Genomic DNA, 19,600 nt, shown 5'->3' with positions numbered 1-19,600 from the left:
CCCACCACTAAACAAAAAGCTATTTGTAGTTGATACCTGCCAAGGACAGTATAATAAGTTTTCTTCAATGTTGTGACAACTGGTACATCAAACACATGACGTAAGCAGTAGTTTACCAGTACTAATTGGATTTCATGTTTTTTTGTTTTTGTTTTGTTTTGTTTTGTTGTTGTTTTTTTCTATGTGTTTCCTTTTTGTTATGGTTTGATGGTATTTATTTATTTATATATTTATATTTGACTTTTTACATTTTTTTCCCTTTGAGGAGGATCCAGAAAGAATATGGGGAGAAAAAAGAATATGATCAAATTATACTGCACAAAAATTTAATTATTAAATAATAATATACTCTATATATTAAAATGAACTCTTTGAAGATATAAACTGAAGTGTAAATGGATCAGAGTCTTCGAAAACTTCTGCATTTTTGTACATCTTGTTTATCGCTTGCATTTCACATATAGAAGCAGATTGCAGAGTATCTCTGTAGTATAATGTCAGTTAGGTCTGGTAATGGAGTAGGGAACTGAAACAGTACATATCACAGGACTGACTGAGGAACGAAAAAGGCTTTACTTTGAGACATTCAAATTATACTATCAGGTTTTAAATGTTACCATGGTCACTGTATGTAGTCTAGTGTATTTGCAGGAAACAGCCTGGGGTAAATTGTAATTGCAGGTTACTGCTAGTGAGTGGATGTGTGCTTATGCATTTGTTTGCATGTATTTGTCCTGGCATGCAGTAAAATTCATGCGTAGAGTTCAGAAGGCTGCTTGGAAGACTTGGTTCTTTCCTTTTAACATGTGAAGCTTGGAGACGGAATTCAGAATGTCAATCACGGCAGGGAAATCCTTGCCTAACAAGTTTTACTACAATACCATAACTGTTGAAATTTTAAACGAAATTAAGGGTAATAAAATTATGAACACAATTGAATCCAAATCTACATAGAATGTAGACTTAGTGGGATATCATGGATATTTCATGGTTTGTATATTTAATCTTCTAATGTAACGTTGTTATAGAATGATGACATTTTCAAACTGATATATTACTGTTAAAGGAAAACAAAAATCTTGAGTCTGGAGCAAAGGTTCAGTGCTTAAGGGAGCTGATTGTTCTCACTGAAGTTTGAGATTGTCTCAGTACCAGCAGTTTTGCTTAGAGCTGTCTAGAACTCCAGTACCAGGGAATCTGACATCTCCTTCAGGTATCCATGAGAACCAAACATGCATGTAACACACACACACATACACACACACACACACACACACACACACACGTGCACACACACACACACTCTCACTCACACAAACACACACACACACACACGTGCACACACACACACTCTCACTCACACAAACACACACACACACTCACAATACTAAAATAGTTTAAAGCATTCAAAAAATGAAACATTCATAAAGTAGATAAAGTGGCACAGTATTTATTGTCAATGATCCAAAATCAAATTGTATAGATATACATGGACATTCATACCCCTAGTATAAAATAAAAAGAAAATAGATGAAATAGAGGAACATCATAGTCTGAAAGAAGAAATAGTATTAGTATATGTTGCCTTAGTGCAATTATTAAAAACATAATTAATATATATAATATTTCTTCTGTATATACACAGATAACAACTTGAAATATAAAAATGTTACATAAAACTAGGAATTTTAATTGATTAACAAATACAGTTTTCTAAAAACTGTTCTATTCTAATTGTTTTAATTACACATAAAAGTAGCATATTTAAGTCAGAGTATATGGATATTTAATGTAGTTGTGAATGTAAAATTTGCTGTTTATAAATGTTAAGAAAAAAAATTTAATCCTGAAATCTTGATAGAGAATTAAATTCTTAAGGAAATAGTTCAAGGACATTCTATTTAGTTGAAAATAAATTTACAATAAGAAGTAGCATGCATTACTTACTGTAAATAATGGTTTTCTTGAAGTATATACCTATTATAAACAATTAAGTTAGTTGACAATTTTTTTATTTTAATTTGGAGCACAATATTTATGTACATGTATTGATTAAATTTAAATGATTATTAACTTGCCAATGTACAGGATATCAAGTTAAAATTTTAACAATTAGAGGAGTGCATGAACTCTACATTTTATTCATTACTTTCCCTAGGAAATTCATCAATATATCCAAACTATTCTTCACAGTGCCTGGAGAGGACAAATTATTCTACGGCATACCATTCTATATAAAGGTCTTGTTTGTACATTTATTTTATTAATTTTCTTAAATAATAACATAATTCTAAGTAGAAAAAAAGCAAAACAATTTTAGCATGAAAAAAGCAGTCTTTGCCATTTTACTTTCAGAGCAATGGTATTTGAAGTCAATCTGTATTCGTGTTCATTCTCTGTTGCCTTTTTCAGAGACCCGGATATTATAATACAGCAATAAGATCCGTGGGCTCTTCACATTTACGTTTAAGGACAGAGCCACAGTGCTTTTATTTATGTACTGCTTCATTCACCACAAACCTAGATTGTAATATGTCAAGAGACTCATGAGAAGTGTCCTTGAACTTCTCTGAACAGGGCCCAATGGCATCCAAAATGGTGCTGTCCACATTAAAATGTAAATGAGCTCTCTGTAACTACAAACCAAGATCATTTTACAAAGGTGTTTAAATATAACAAGACCTTAAAACTCATCCTTCAGGGATATCCCATGTACTGGAGTTGCTGAATTGCATCCGGGATAATGCTCTCTATATCCTTGCTTTTATGGCTCTTGTGTGATACTCATTGCACTCAATAAACTATTCTGCTAAATCACATAACAGGACTTTCTTATGTAAGTTTTCAGTTGAGGTGATGAAACACTACAACCAAAAAGCAAGTTGGGGATGGGGGAGTTATCTAGCTTTCACTTCCACAACACTGTGTATCATTGAAGAAAAACAGGACAAGAACTCAAAGGAGGATGCAGGAGGCAGGAGCTGAGGCAGAGGCCATTCAGGGGTTACTGTCTACTGTCTTGCTACCCCTGGCTTGCTGAGTTATAGAACGAGGAAACAGAAAGCAAAGACAGGACCAGCAAACCAAGGATAGCACCACCTACAATAGCCTGGGGCCTTTCCTATTGCCACTAATTTAGAAATTTCCTTAAATCTGGATTTCATGAACACATTTCCTCAACTGAGGCTTCTTACTTTCTGATGTCTCTAGCTTGTTTTAAGGTGATACAAAAACATTCAGTAAAAGGACATTGAATCAAAACCCCAATACATATTTCTGTTAGTTTCAGAAAAGAGTCGATATGTGCTTTACTGATGTCTGTCTCATATTTGATGAAATGTTTAAATAATCATGATACTAATGCAGAAAATAGATATCTAATGCAATTGAACACTTTATGCTTATGAAAATGGTTACTGTGTGGTGTTTATATCTTTCTAAAAGCAGAACTCTCTCCTCCTCACATTATTCATGTATTATCTCTCATATCCTGTGGCCAAATTAATTGAGCCTTAAATACATAAGTCCCTATCATCATCAGCTGCAGTATCTCCTGAGCATTTTCTAGTGTGCTCCTATAATGAATGATGTATAAGATGCTTCCTAATCCTTCCTAATTTTTCTTAATCTTATGTCAGATCCTCTACAAGAATGGTAAATGGAAACATAGCCTTCCTCAAATGAGATGTCTTGTTCAATAAATATGAGGAAAAATAATTTTCTGAATTGGGTTACATTATTTTCAATGGCAATCAGCAAATATTATGTTATTTTACTGTGTATAAATCTTGAATAAGAAAAGGAAAACAGTTGATGTCAAGATAAGATAAAAAAGATCGACTCTCCCTTGATATATCTCTTTTAGCATAATCACACTTTTCTATATTTCCTTGCTTTGTAAATGCCAGTGAAGAAAAAAATTACCAACAAACTGCCTTCAGGTGCTGAATTCATCACCTTCTTCTTGGGAAAACTATAGTTTTTGAAAAGATGTTCATAAATGAAAGCTGAAACAAAACCACAAAGAAATACCACTTTTATCAAGATATCCATAAAATATACTTTCAGACAATATTACAGATATATTCCATTTTGTTGATGTTGTAAATCCTGCATTTTAAAATATTAGAATTAAAATGTGTTTTCAATGAATTGTGAAGTACTGTGTACACCTAACTATTCTCTATCCAATAAGCGGCCTCTGTGTCTGTATTTGTATTTTCTTCCATTATTTTAATAGTTTCCTGGAACTTTTTAAAGAAAAAGTAGATAAGACATTGTTTCCTAGCCCATGTGATAATAAGGGGCATGCAGGAGGAGAGTGATCAAAACTATGTAGAAGGGAAGATGTAAGTAAGGTTAAAATTCTCTCATTAGCATAACACTGATATTAAATTCCTTCTTTTATTAAACTTTGGCCATTTTTTTTCTTTTCACTGTTTTAAATAAAAAACCCTACTGTGGTACTCCCAGATGAGACCACAAATATGGTAATAGTGTACAATTGTCATTAATCTAAACTACCTTTGATAATTAGACATCAAGTCTTAATGTTTTTCAGTATCCTTTTTTCCCTGCCCCTGAATCATATTGTCCCTTGGTAAATGGCCTTTAAGTAAAGTACTTCTTCCTTGGTGATTCCCAAAGTTTTCAACTGTTTCTATGAAACTATTAAAAGTAATTTTGTCTACAATATAACATTTTCCTTGTCAAAATAGTTACTTAATATTTTGCATACACTAGCAAGATTTTGCTGAAAGGACCCAGATATAGTTGTCTCTTGTGAGACTATGCCAGGGCCTAGCAAACACAGAAGTGGATGCTCACAGTCAGCTATTGAATGGGCCACAGGGCCCCCAATTGAGGAACTAGAGAAAGCACCCAAGGAACTAAAGGAAACTGCAACCCTATAGGTGGAACAACAATATGAACTAAGCAGTACCCCGGAGCTCTTGTCTCTAGCTGCATATGTATCAAAAGATGGCCTAGTCGGCCATCACTGCAAAGAGAGGCCCATTGGACTTGCAAACTTTATATGCCCCAGTACAGGGGAACGCCAGGGCCAAAAAGGGGGAGTGGGTGGGTAGGGGAGTGGGGGGTGGGTGGGTGTGGGGGACTTTTGGTATAGCATTGGAAATGTAAATGAGATAAATACCTAATAAAAATGGAAAAAATATTATTCTCTTTCAAATTCTGAAAACTGTTATATACTTGAGGTCTAATATACAAATGTATGTGTATACATAGATAGATATAATATGTATTCGTTCATATATACATAAATCTCATTATCTAATAATAATCAAAGATAAAGAGACTATAAATGTAAAAATGAGATAAAGACATAAAATTTAGAGGAGTCTACCCAAGAGATCTGGAGAGAGAAAGAAGTTGTAGAAAGTAATATAACTCTATTTAAATTAATAAGTGTCTTAGTCAGGGTTTCTATTCCTACACAAACATTATGACCAAGAAGCAAATTGGGGAGGAAAGGGTTTATTCAGCTTACATCTTCATACTGCTGTTGATCACCAAAGGATGCAGGACCGGAACTCAAGCAGGTCAGAAAGCAGGAGCTGATGCAGAGGCCATGGAGGGATGTTCTTTACTGGCTTGCATCTCCTGGCTTGCTCAGCCTGCTCTCTTATAGAATCCAAGATTACCAGCCCAGGGATGGTCCCATGCACAAGGGGCCTTTCCCCCTTGATCACTAATTGAGAAAATGCCTTACAGCTGGATCTCATAGAGACATCTCCCCAACTGAAGCGCCTTTCTCTGTGATAACTCCACCCTGTGTCAAGTTGACACCCAAAACCAGCCAGTACTATAAGGTATAAAGTAAATAGTGGTAAACATAAAATAGTAATTAAATAAAGAAAAATTAAATATATTCATGAATGTATCACATATTACTTATATTTAATTATATATACATCAGCATGGCATTTAGAAAAGCTTTCTCTGAGATACTGGAAAATTGGTTCTTTTTTTTTTTTTTTAAATTTTTGAAGGATCAGGAGAAGAAACATAAGGGAGGAAGTAGATATTACAACCCTCACAGATATGACTTAAACTACCATCTCCAATAAAAATATCTCTAACCTCAAATGTTCGGTATTCTGAGTAAAGAACAAATGTTCTAAATCAGAGCTTTGGTGACTATTTGGAATCAATGACTGTTCTTTAGACTTGTACTTATCTCGTAACTGATACCTGTGCCCATCAGTACCTTTACGAGTATTAATGACAGCTATGGTTGTTAGAAATGGTATCAAAACATCTAGGACAATTATGCGAATAATAGGATTAATGCAACTTTTTTATAATTTGAGAGTGATAGCAACTGCTTAAATCATTTCAGAATTCTGGTTAAGGCAGAACTGTGATAACATTACATATTTCACAAAGGAGAACATGAATTGAAGACATCACTCTTTTGAAATGGCTAGATATTCTTTCTCCAGTGTGTATCCTACCTTATTCCCCAGGCTTTTCCCTGTTTTTTATTTTATTTTATTTTATTTTCCTATCAGTTCAATTCCTTTGCAGTTCTATAGTTATGTGTTGGGAGCCTGACAATGTTCCTACTTTATTTTTTTTATTGAATATTTTATTTATTTACATTTCTTTTTTTAAGGATGTTTTTGGTTTTTCTTATTTTTTCTTCTTTTAGATTTTTTCTTTTATTGGATATCTTATCTATCCACATTTCAAATGTTATCCCCCTCCCAATTTGTCCCCCGCCTAGAAACACCCCATCACATTCTCCTTCACCCTGCCTCCATGACAGTGCACCCCCACCTACCCACTCTCACCTCCCCACCCTCACACTACCCCATACTGGGGCATCACGCCTTCATGGGACCAAGAGCCTCCCATCCCACTGATACATGATAAGGTCATCCTCCACCACATAAATGGCTGGAGCAATGGGTCCCTCCATGTGCACTCCTTGGCTGGTGGCCTACATCCTGGGAGCTCTGGTTGGTTGATAGTGCTGTTCTTCCTATGGATCTGCAAAACCCCTCTGCTCCCCCAGTACACTCTCCAACTCCTCCACTGGGGAACCAGTGATCAGTCCAATGGCTGGATATGAGCATCCACCTCTGCACATGTCAGGCTCTGGTAGAGCCTCTCAGGAGACAGACACATCAGCCTCCTGTCAGCATGCACTTCTTGGCATCCACAACAGTGTCTGTGCTTGGTGACTGAACATGGGATGAACCCCCAAGTCAGGCAGTCTCTGGATGGCCTTTCCTTCAGCCTCTGCTCTATACTATGTCTCCGTATTGGCTCTCATGAGTATTTTGTTACCCCTTCTAAGAAGGACTGAAGGACCCACACTTTGGTTTTCCTTCTTCTTGAGCTTCATATGCTCTGTGAATTGTATCTTGGGTATTATGAGCTTTGGGGTTAATATCCACTTATCACTGAGTGCACACCATGTGTATTCGTTTGTTATTGGGTTACTTCAATCAGGATATTTTCTAGTTCCATCTTTTGCCTAAGAATTTCATGAATTCATTGTTTTATTTTTTTTTACATTTTTTATTAGATATTTTCTTTATTTACATTTCAAATGCTATCCCCTTTCCTAGTTTCATCTTTGAAAATTCCATATTTCTTCCCCTCTCTCCCTGCTCCCCAACCCACCCACTCCTGCTTCTGTTTTAAATAGACTGCAGGTGCTGGGAAGGATGTGGTGAAAGAGGAGCACTCCTACATTGTTGGTGGGATTGCAAGCTGGTACAACTACTCTGGAAATCAGTCTGGTTGTTTCTAAGAAAATGAGACATAATATTACCTGAGGACCCAGCTATGCCACTCCTAGGCATATATCAAAAAGAAGCTCCAACATATAACACGGACACATGCTCCACTATGTTCATAGCAGCCTTATTTATAATAGGCAGAAACTGGAAAGAACCCAGATATCCTTCAACAGAGGAATGGGTACAGAAAATGTGGTACATTTATTTACATTTCAAATGTTATCCCTTTTCCAGGTCTCCCCTCTGGAACCCCTTATCCTATCCCCTCTCCTCCTGCCTCTATAAGGGTATTCCCCCACCCACCCACTCCTGTCTTCGCACCCTGGCATCCTCCTACACTGGGGCATCTAACTCCCTCAGGAAAAAGGGCAGCTCCTCCCACTTATGTACAGCAAGGCCATTCTTTGATACATATATGACAGGAGCCATGTGACCTTCCATGTGTACTCTTTGGTTGGTGTTCCTGTCCCTGGGAGTTCTGGCGGGGGCCGTGGGGTGGAATATATGGTCAGTTGACACTGTTGTTCCACCTTTTTGGCTGCAACCCCCCTCAGCGGCTCCTTCAGTCCCTTCTCTAACTCCTCCATTAGGAACCCCGTGCTCAGACCAGTGGTTGGCTGCAAGCATCCACCTCTGTATTTGTCAGGCTCTTACAGTGCCTCTCAGGAGACAGCTATAACAGGATTCTGTCAGCAAGCACTTCCTGGCATCCACAATAGCATCCAGGTTTGGTGACTGTATATGAGATGGATCACCAGGTAGGGCAGTCTCTTAATGGCCTTTCCTTCAGTCTCTGCCCCACACTTTATCTACATAATTACAAAATGTGGGCATTTTGTTCCCCCTTCTAAGAAGCACTGAAGCATCCACACTTTGGTCTTCCTTCTTCTTGAGCTTCAAATTGTCTTGGGCATTCCAAACTTTTGGGCTAATATCCACTTAAAATCTGTGTGACCTATTTAATTCCAATACCTTACTAATCATTGTCTACTGTATTTAGAAACAGTGAATGAAAGAAAGAGCTATTTCTGTATTTTATATTTATTATCATAGTAATATATTTTATAGTTGTTGACAAGTAATAGATATCAGACAGAACAATGACTGAATATTTGCATAGATGCTTGTGTCTTATAGTTTTATCCCCTGCAGCCTAAATGTGTAACTCTTTTTCTACATTGAATCTCTTTGAACAGCACTATCTGTGTAAATCAAGGAATCTGTATTCATTTTATATACCCGCCATTTGTCCTCAGCTACTGTTGAATGAGTATTCAATATACAGCCTTCTAATTTCCTACTCCATTTAATGTTTAGGGCATTGTTTAATCTGACAGCACAGAAATAAATTATATCTAAGATCAAAGATTATCTATGATCCCTTGTAGAACCATTTGTTTTTCTCCTTATGGGGCATGACACTATTATAATTCAACAAGTGACGATTTTGTTTTCATTCAATGCATTCAATAGGGAAACAATCTTCCATATCATGGTATACTCCTCTCTTATATATTTCTATACTCATTTTTATGTTGTTACTTCATTTTTCTTTTATTTTGTTCACAGTTATTTCTTTTATTGCCAGTTCTATGTTTAAACAACTTTAAATTATCACTGGAAGACAGAAGGGAATAATGAAATGTGCCTCATAATTCCAAGCATTCAGAAAGCACCCCTAAAGTGTCCCCATTTTCTTTTGTTTTCTTTCCTTAATGTTTGCTATTTCAACAACTCGCCTTCAAATGGTTTATCAATTTTGATTCTCGACTTTTCCGCCAAAATATGGAAATTGACTGCTTCCTCCTTTATGCACATGTCCATTTCTTAAACCATACTTTGGTATAATAAAATGTTGCAAGACATTATTAGAACTAAATTAGGTAGTCATGAGGGACAAAATGTTTTTTATCATGAATATATAATAAGCTATATATTGATCTTAAACAATAATGGTAACAGGATCAATTTTTGACCAGGAAGGCAATTTTACAAGGACTTGAAAATCAAAGACATAGACATTCATAGTGCCTTTAATTGTTATAATCTGTATGTCCTCCTTCTGCTCATGGAGGACTTAGCCAATGAAAAGAGTCAGCTTACTTCAGTAGCTTCATAATCTGTATTTCTAATTATTATTCACAATATTGTTTGTAACCTGGTGGTTTTATCTATATCCAAATCGTTTAATCAGTACCCATGTAATTTATTAATGTAACCTTATGGCAACCCCACAAATGTTCTGATTCACTTTAGAGTTGGATAGAGCTCCCCAAATGCTTATTGGTCAAAGGATTGATCAGATGTTGGCCATTGGTGAGGTTATTTAATTTGATGTAATACATTCCTTAAGCAACTCATTTGTTCATAATTATATGAGCTAACATGATAGATGATGAAGGGTAGGATTTATTTGAAAGTAAAAGGTCATTATGAGTGCATCTTTTTGGACATATTTCTCTCCAAGACTCTTAATGGGCTTTCATCTCATTCTTTCTTTCCTGGCTACTTGACATAAGCAGCAGTACTCAAAGATATGCTCTATAACATGATGTCCTGCTTCACCCCAAACACAAGAACCATAAAATTCAGTGAATATTCAACAATAACTCAGAAGCCAAAGTAAATCTCTTTTCCTTTCAATTTTCTTTCTTAAAAAATCTCTTCTAGAAAGAAATAGTTTAAAATCATAGTCACAGACAAACAGCATTTAGAAAGCTCTGTTTCTGTTACAACCTCTACAGTCATAGAGTGTAATGCTGTCTTTAGAATATTAAAGTCCTGTTTTACCTAAGTATTTTGATAAATGATTTTAATTGAAATGAAGGATATAAACTAAAAACTCTGCATATGTTTCTTGGATAAAATCTGATATGAATTTAAACTACATATAAACTTTCCAAGGTAGCCTGAGCATTTTTCAAACAATGTATTATTTATAATTTATGATCATACTGGTTATTTTCTGAACATTATATAACATCAAAAGTAGAAGCCTGCACCATATTTGTTAATTTTTTCCCCTTCTCATTCTTTTGCAATGGGATTCTTATTTTTTTTCTGCACAATTTCTTTATGTATTTATAATTTGAGCTTCTGTCATTTATGCAATATTTTAAGCTCTCAGTTTTTTTAATATTTGAGACTTGTATATTTGATTAAAAGAAACTGTGTTGTATAAAGTTAAACAGACAGATATTACATGTATTATTTGAAGAAGCTCAACGATGCTTTTACCCATAAAGCTCCTAACAGCCCTTCTGGCCACAGAGTCTGTTTAATTGCATCATTGTTTTCTTATTTTTCCTTGCTGAGTAAAATTACATTTGGTGTGTGGCAAAATTTGTGATTTTCATTTTCCAGCTGATGATATGTTGCTTGCTTTACATTTTGAGGTAACTGTACATAAAATTCCAGTAAACTTTCCCATAAAAGAGTTTTTGTGGACATTAGTTTTCATTTTCTTGGAAAGGAATCCTTAAACAGATTATCTGTGATTACGTATATTTCACGTATTAAATGTATACATAAATTATTTTAAAAAATTAAATTAAGTCACAGTAACTATAACGTTAACTAAGCAACCAACCAAATAAATAAATGAATCCAAACAAAGCATCCAGGAATTTAACATTTTATTTGAGGCATACATATGTGTATGTGTATACATGTGTTTATAGATATGTGCATATATGTGTTCACACTTAGCAATTTATTTTAGAGAAAATGTACACATCGTGTTGCCTGTGTACTGGACTACTCCTTGCCTGACCTTACTGCCCTTTGAAATTGGAGGTAAGTTGGAGCAGTGTCAACTACACAGACTCCAGGAACAGGTGAGAAACACCACAGAATGCTCTCTGAACACTGCTGTAAGCTCCTTTAATACCATTCACCCTTGCCCCAGTTGGTCCCAGGAAAGCATCTCTTCTTAACAGCTGTTCCCAATTGTTTGGCACTGTTTGCACAAGCAATTTTGTTCTCTCAGGCAGTCCTCAATTAGGTCCTCCTACAGGAGTGACCTTTGGAGCTACTCAGCCCCAAAGTTTGCATAGAGGTAGCTCCAACAATCCTGCTACATATCTACACTTTTGTTTTTATATTTTGACAGCCACTCCAGCACAGGGGTACCTTGCCAGCGGAGTCGCCCTACACCCGCAAGGGCCCACACAGGATTCCCCATGTGATCCTAAGATCCAGAGGGTGAGTGGAACACAGCTTCTGCCCCAATCCAATCACGAGGAAACTGAGACTGCGGTAAATAGGGAAGCAGACTACCCGGGCCTGACCTGGGGCACAAGTCGCTTCCGCCCCACTCGAGCACCAGGATACCTTGCCAGCTGAGTTGCCTGACACCCGCGAGGGCACACACAGGATTCCCCACAGGATCCTAAGACCTCTAGTGAGTGGAACACAACTTCTGCCAGGAGGCAGGTTAGAATACCAGATATCTGGGTACCTTCCCTGCAAGAAGAGAGCTTGCCTGCAGAGAATACTCTGCCCACTGAAACTAAGGAGAGAGCTAGCCTCCCAGGTCTGCTTATAGAGGCTAACAGAGTCACCTGAAGAACAAGCTCTTAACAGAGACAACTATAACAGCTGGCTTCAGAGATTACCAGACGGCGAAAGGCAAACATAAGAATCCTACTAACAGAAATCAAGACCACTCACCATCATCAGAACGCAGCACTCCCACCCCACCTAGTCCTGGGCACCCCAACACAACCGAAAATCTAGAGCCAGATTTAAAAACATTTCTCATGATGATGATAGAGGACATCAAGAAGGACTTTCATAAGTCACTTAAAAAATTACAGGAGAGCACTGCTAAAGAGTTACAGGCCCTTAAAGAAAAGCAGGAAAACACAACCAAACAGGTGATGGAAATGAACAAAACCATACTAGAACTAAAAAGGGAAGTAGACACAATAAAGAAAACCCAAAGTGAGGCAACGCTGGAGATAGAAACCCTAGGAAAGAGATCTGGAACCATAGATGCAAGCATCAGCAACAGAATACAAGAAATGGAAGAGAGAATCTGAGGTGCAGAAGATTACATAGAGAACATCGACACAACAGTCAAAGAAAATACAAAATGCAAAAGGATCCTAACTCAAAACATCCAGGAAATCCAGGACACAATGAGAAGACCAAACCTACGGATAATAGGAATTGATGAGAATGAAGATTTTCAACTTAAAGGGCCAGCTAATATCTTCAACAAAAAATAAAAGAAAACTTCCCAAACATAAAGAAAGAGATGCCCATGAACATACTAGAAGCCTACAGAACTCCAAATAGACTGGACCAGAAAAGAAATTCCTCCTGACACATAATAATCAGAACAACAAATGCACTAAATAAAGATAGAATATTAAAAGCAGTAAGAGAGAAAGGTCAAGTAACATATAAAGAAGGCCTATCAGAATTACACCAGATTTTTCACCAGAGACTATGAAAGCCAGAAGAGCCTGGACAGATGTTATACAGACACTAAGAGAACACAAATGCCAGCCCAGGCTACTATACCCGGCCAAACTCTCAATTACCATAGATGGAGAAACCAAAGTATTCCACGACAAAACCAAATTCACACATTATCTTTCCATGAATCCAGACCTTCAAAGGATAATAACAGAAAAGAAGCAATACAAGGACGGAAATCACGCCCTAGAACAAGCAAAAAAATAATCCCTCAACAAACCAAAAAGAAGACAGCCACAAGAACAGAATGCCAACTCTAACAACAAAAATAAAAGGAAGCAACAGTTACTTATCTTAATATCTCTTAATTTCAATGGACTCAATTGCGCAATAAAAAGACATAGTCTAACAGACTGTCTACACAAACAGGACCCAACATTCTGCTGCTTACAGGAAACCCACCTCAGGGAAAAAGACAGACACTACGTCAGAGTGAAAGGCTGGAAAACAATTTTCCAAGCAAATGGTCTGAAGAAACAAGCTGGAGTATCCATTCTAATATTGGATAAAATCGACTTCCAACCCAAAGTTATCAAAAAAGACAAGGAGGGACACTTCATACTCATCAAAGGTAAAATCCTCCAAGAGGAACTCTCAATTCTGAATATCTACGCTCCAAATGCAAGGGCAGCCACATTCATTAAAGAATCTTTAGTAAAGCTCAAAGCACACATTGCACTTCACACAATAGTAGTGGGAGACTTCAACACACCACTTTCATCAATGGACAGATCATGGAAACAGAAACTAAACAGGGACACAGTGAAACTAACAGAAGTTATGAAACAAATGGACCTGACATATATCTACAGAACATTTTAACCTAAAACAAAAGGATATACCTTCTTCTCAGCACCTCACGGGACCTTCTCCAAAATTGACCATATAATTGGTCACAAAACAGGCCTCAACAGATACAAAAATATTGAAATTTTCCCATGTATCCTATCAGACCACCATGGACTAAGACTGATCTTCAATAACAATATAAATAATGGAAAGCCAACATTCACGTGGAAACTGAACAACACTCTTCTCAATGATACCTTGGTCAAGGAAGGAGTAAAGAAAGAAATTAAAGACATTTTAGAGTTTAATGAAAATGAAGCCACAATGTAAGCAAACCTATGGGACACAATGAAAGCATTTCTAAGAGGTAAACTCATAGCTCTGAGTGCCTCCAAGAAGAAATGGGAGAGAGCACATACTAGCAGCTTGTCAACACATCTAAAAGCTCTAGAAAAAAAGGAAGCAAATTCACCCAAGAGGAGTAGACGGCAGGAAATAATCAAACTCAGGGGTGAAATCAACCAAGTGGAAACAAGAAGAACTATTCAAAGAATTGACCAAACGAGGAGTTGGTTCTTTGAGAAAATCAACAAGATAGATAAACCCTTAGCTAGACTCACTAGAGGGCACAGGGACAAAATCCTAATTAACAAAATCAAAAATGAAAAGGGAGACATAACAACAGATCCTGAAGAAATCCAAAACACCAACAGATCCTTCTATAAAAGCGTATACTCAACAAAACTGGAAAACCTGGATGAAATGGACAAGTTTCTAGACAGATACCAGGTACCAAAGCTAAATCAAGATCAGGTTAATGATCTCAACAGTCCTATATAGCCTAAAGAAATAGAAGCAGTTATTATCAGTCTCCCAGCCATAAAAAGCCCAGGACTAGACGGGTTTAGTGCAGAGTTCTTTTTTTTTTTATCCCGTATTTTCCTCATTTACATTTTCAATGCTATCCCAAAGGTCCCCCATACCCACCCTCCCAATCCCCAACCACCCACTCCCCCTTTTTGGCCCTGGCGTTCCCCTGTACTGGGGCATATAAAGTTTGCAAGTGCAATGGGCCTCTCTTTTCAGTGATGGCCGACTAGGCCATCTTTTGATACATATGCAGGTAAAGACAAAAGCTCCCGGGTACTGGTTAGTTCAAATTGTTGTTCCACCTATAGGGTTGCAGTTCCCTATAGCTCCTTGGGTAATTTCTCTAGCTCCTCCATTAGGGGCCATGTGACCCATCCAATAGCTGACTGTGATCATCCACTTCTGTTTTTGCTAGGCCTGGCATAGTCTCACAAGAGAGAGCTATATCTGGGTCCTTTCAGCGAAATCTTGCTAGTGTATGCAATGGTATCAGCATTTGGAAGCTGATTATGGGATGGATCCCTGCATATGGCAGTCACTAGATGGTCCATCCTTTCATCACAGCTCAGAACTTCAAAGAAGATCTAATTCCAGTTCTGCACAAACTATTTCACAAAATAGAAGTTAAGTTACTCTACCCAACTCATTTTATGAAGCCACTATTACTCTGATACCTAAACCACAGAAAGATCCAATAAAGATAGAGAACTTCAGACCAATTTCTCTTATGAATATCGATGCAAAAATCCTCAATAAAATTCTCGCTAACCGAATCCAAGAACACATTAAAGCAATCATCGATCCTGACCAAGTAGGTTTTATATAGGGATATAGGGATGGTTTAATATACGAAAATCCATCAATGTAATCCATTATATAAACAAACTCAAAGACAAAAACCACATGATCATCTTCTTATTTGCAGAAAAGCATTTGACAAGATCCAACACCCATTTATGATAAAAGTCTTGGAAAGATCAGGAATTCAAGGCCCATACCTAAACATGATAAAAGCAAACTACAGCAAACCAGTAGCCAACATCAAAATAAATGGAGAGAAGCTGGAAGCAATCCCACTAAAATCAGGGACTAGACAAGGCTGCCCACTTTCTCCCTACCTTTTCAGCATAGTACTTGAAGTATTAGCCAGAGCAATTCGACAACAAAAGGAGATCAAGGGGATACAAATTGGAAAAGAGGAAGTCAAAATATCCCTTTTTGCAGATGATATGATAGTCTATATAAGTGACCCGAAAAATTCCACTAGAGAACTCCTAAACCTGATAAACAGCTTCGGTGAAGTAGCTGGATATAAAATAAACTCAAACAAGTCAATGGCCTTTCTCTATACAAAGAATAAACAGGCTGAGAAAGAAATTAGGGAAACAACACCCTTCTCAATAGTCACAAATAATATAAAATATCTAGGCATGACTCTAACTAAGGAAGTGAAAGATCTGTATGATAAAAACTTCAAGTCTCTGAAGAAAGAAATTAAAGAAGATCTCAGAAGATGGAAAGATCTCCCATGCTCATGGATTGGCAGGATCAACATTGTAAAAATGGCTATCTTGCCAAAAGCAATCTACAGATTCAATGCACTCCCTATCAAAATTCCAACTCAATTCTTCAACGAATGAGAAGGAGCAATTTGCAAATTCATCTGGAATAACAAAAAACCTAGGATAGCAAAAACTCTTCTCAAGGATAAAAGAACCTCTGGTGGAATCACCATGCCTGACCTAAAGATTTACTACAGAGCAATTGTGATAAAAACTGCATGGTACTGGTATAGAGAAAGACAAGTAGACCAATGTAATAGAATTGAAGACCCAGAAATGAACCCAAACACCTATGGCCACTTGATCTTCAACAGCATTTTCAAGAATTGGTGCTGGCACAACTGGTTGTTATCGTTTAGAAAAATGCAAATCGATCCATACTTATCTCCTTGTACTAAGGTCAAATCTAAGTGGATCAAGGAACTTCACATAAAACCAGAGACACTGAAACTTTTAGAGGAGAAACTGGGGAAAAGCCTTGAAGATATGGGCACAGGGGAAAAATTCCTGAAAAGAACAGCAATGGCTTGTGCTGTAAGATCGAGAATTGACAAATGGGACCTAATGAAACTCCAAAGTTTCTGCAAGGCAAAAGACACCGTCAATAAGACAAAAAGACCACCAACAGATTGGAAAAGGATCTTTACCTATCCTAAATCAGATAGGGGACTAATATCCAACATATATAAAGAACTCAAGAAGGTGGACTTCAGAAAATCAAATAACCCCATTAAAAAATGGGGCTCAGAACTGAACAAAGAATTCTCACCTGAGGAATACCGAATGGCAGAGAAGCACCTGAAAAAATGTTCAATATCCTTAATCATCAGGGAAATGCAAATCAAAACAACCCTGAGATTCCACCTCACACCAGTCAGAATGGCTAAGATGAAAAATTCAGGTGACAGCAGATGCTGGAGTGGATGTGGAGAAAGAGGAACACTCCTCCATTTTTGGTGGGATTGCAAGCTTGTACAACCACTCTGGAAATCAGTCTGGTGGTTCCTCAGAAAATTGGACATAGTACTACCGGAGGATCCAGCAATACCTCTCCTGGGCATATATCCAGAAGATGCCACAACTGGTAAGAAGGACACATGGTCCACTATGTTCATAGCAGCCTTATTTATAATAGCCAGAATTTGGAAAGAACCCAGATGCCCCTCAACAGAGGAATGGATACAGAAAATTTGGTACAACTACCCAATGGAGTACTACTCAGCTATTAAAAAGAATGAATTTATGAAATTCCTAGCCAAATGGATGGACCTGGAGGGCATCATCCTGAGTGAGGTAACACATTCACAAAGGAACTCACACAATATGTACTCACTGATAAGTGGATATTAGCCCCAAACCTAGGATACCCAAGATATAAGATACAATTTGCTAAACACATGAAACTCAAGAAAAATGAAGACTGAAGTGTGGACACTGTGCCCCTCCTTAGAAGTGGGAACAAAACACCCATGGAAGGAGTTACAGAGACAAAGTTTGGAGCTGAGACAAAGGATGGACCATGTAGAGCCTGCCATGTCCAGGGATCCACCCCATAATCAGCATCCAAATGCTGACATCATTGCATACACTAGCAAGATTTTATCGAAAGGACCCAGATGTAACTGTCTCTTGTGAGACTATGCTGAGGCCTAGCAAACACAGAAGTGGATGCTCACAGTCAGCTAATGGATGGATCACAGGGCTCCCAATGGAGGAGCTAGAGAAATTACCCAAGGAGCTAAAGGGATCTGCAACCCTATAGGTGGAACAACATTATGAACTAACCAGTACCCCGGAGCTCTTGACTCTATCTGCATATGTATCAAAAGATGGCCTAGTCGGCCATCACTGGAAAGAGAGGCCCATTGGACACGCAAACTTTATATGCCCCATTACAGGGGAACGCCAGGGCCAAAAAGGGGGAGTAGGTCGATAGGGGAATGGGGGTGGCTTGGTATGGGGGACTTTTGGTATAGCATTGGAAATGTAAATGAGCTAAATACCTAATAAAAAATGGAAAAAAAATATTTTGACAGCCTAATGGGAGCCAGGGTAGCATTGTCTTAACATTGTTGACTCTCCATGGAATATTTCCATACACTGGACTGTGTCTGCCTTAGGTTGTCCTGTCTCCTAGGGCCTTACCCATCATTGACTACCAGCCCTCAATGAGCTATCACTTCTGAGCCATGTCACACAAAGGGGCGACAAGGAACAGCTTGCATGGTGGTCTCATAGATCACTGCCATCCATGTTTTGATCATTTTCTTGGGGGACAGCACAATCTGGATTTTTGAAAGCCATCAGCACCTGGAGGGTCACCTTATTTATGGAATGCTGCCTAGAGATATGTTATTCAAGACTCTTAAAATAATTATTAGTATGAGAGTTCCTCCCATCATAGCATAAGTGGCTATCCACAGGAGGTCAAACAGCCTTTTAATATTGTCCCACACTTTTCCAAAGAATCTAGCGTGAAGCCAGAACACAGATACCCTGTCTCATTGAGGCTGGCTATGCTCTTCCTTATCAGGTCATAATAGTTAAGGAATTTGTTTGACTGGGTACCTTCAAGATACTGAGTCAACTGTTTTTGGGCTACTGTGGTGTTATGTATCTGGTAAGGGTTTAGGTAGATTAAAACCTGGGGTGTCATGCTAATAGAGACATGTTCCTAACAAGAGAGAACTTTTCGGCCAGTAAGTCAATCTTTTGTTGCAAAAGGTGGATGACTTGATAAAGATGTTGGTTTAGGACCTCCTGTGCCTGCAGCATCTCCGTTGACTAAGAGAATATAGCATTGAAAGTATCTGCCCAGAGTGGCTGTCTGGGTCAAGGCAACAGTAGCTGTTGTTGCTGTGGTAATGCCTGCAATGATGGCTGCAACGATTGTAGCTGTAACAATTCCCCAGTGTAGGACTTGTGAAACTGGGCTATCAGAGTGATAGCATAAAAGCCGGTGGTATTTATCTCAGGCATCCAAATAGCAGCTGGTTCCTTCATCAGGAAAGCCATTGTTGAATACCCCATCCAGTAGGCAGTCAGGAGACATTTCTCATTAATGCAGCTAGGGTTGTCTCTGACAATGGAGGTATTAGGAATCAGAAAGAAAAAGGGATGTCA

This window comes from Mus musculus, chromosome 1 (assembly GCF_000001635.26).
Source record: "Mus musculus strain C57BL/6J chromosome 1, GRCm38.p6 C57BL/6J".
Taxonomy (NCBI): domain Eukaryota; kingdom Metazoa; phylum Chordata; class Mammalia; order Rodentia; family Muridae; genus Mus; species Mus musculus.
This window is presented reverse-complemented; position numbering follows the sequence as displayed.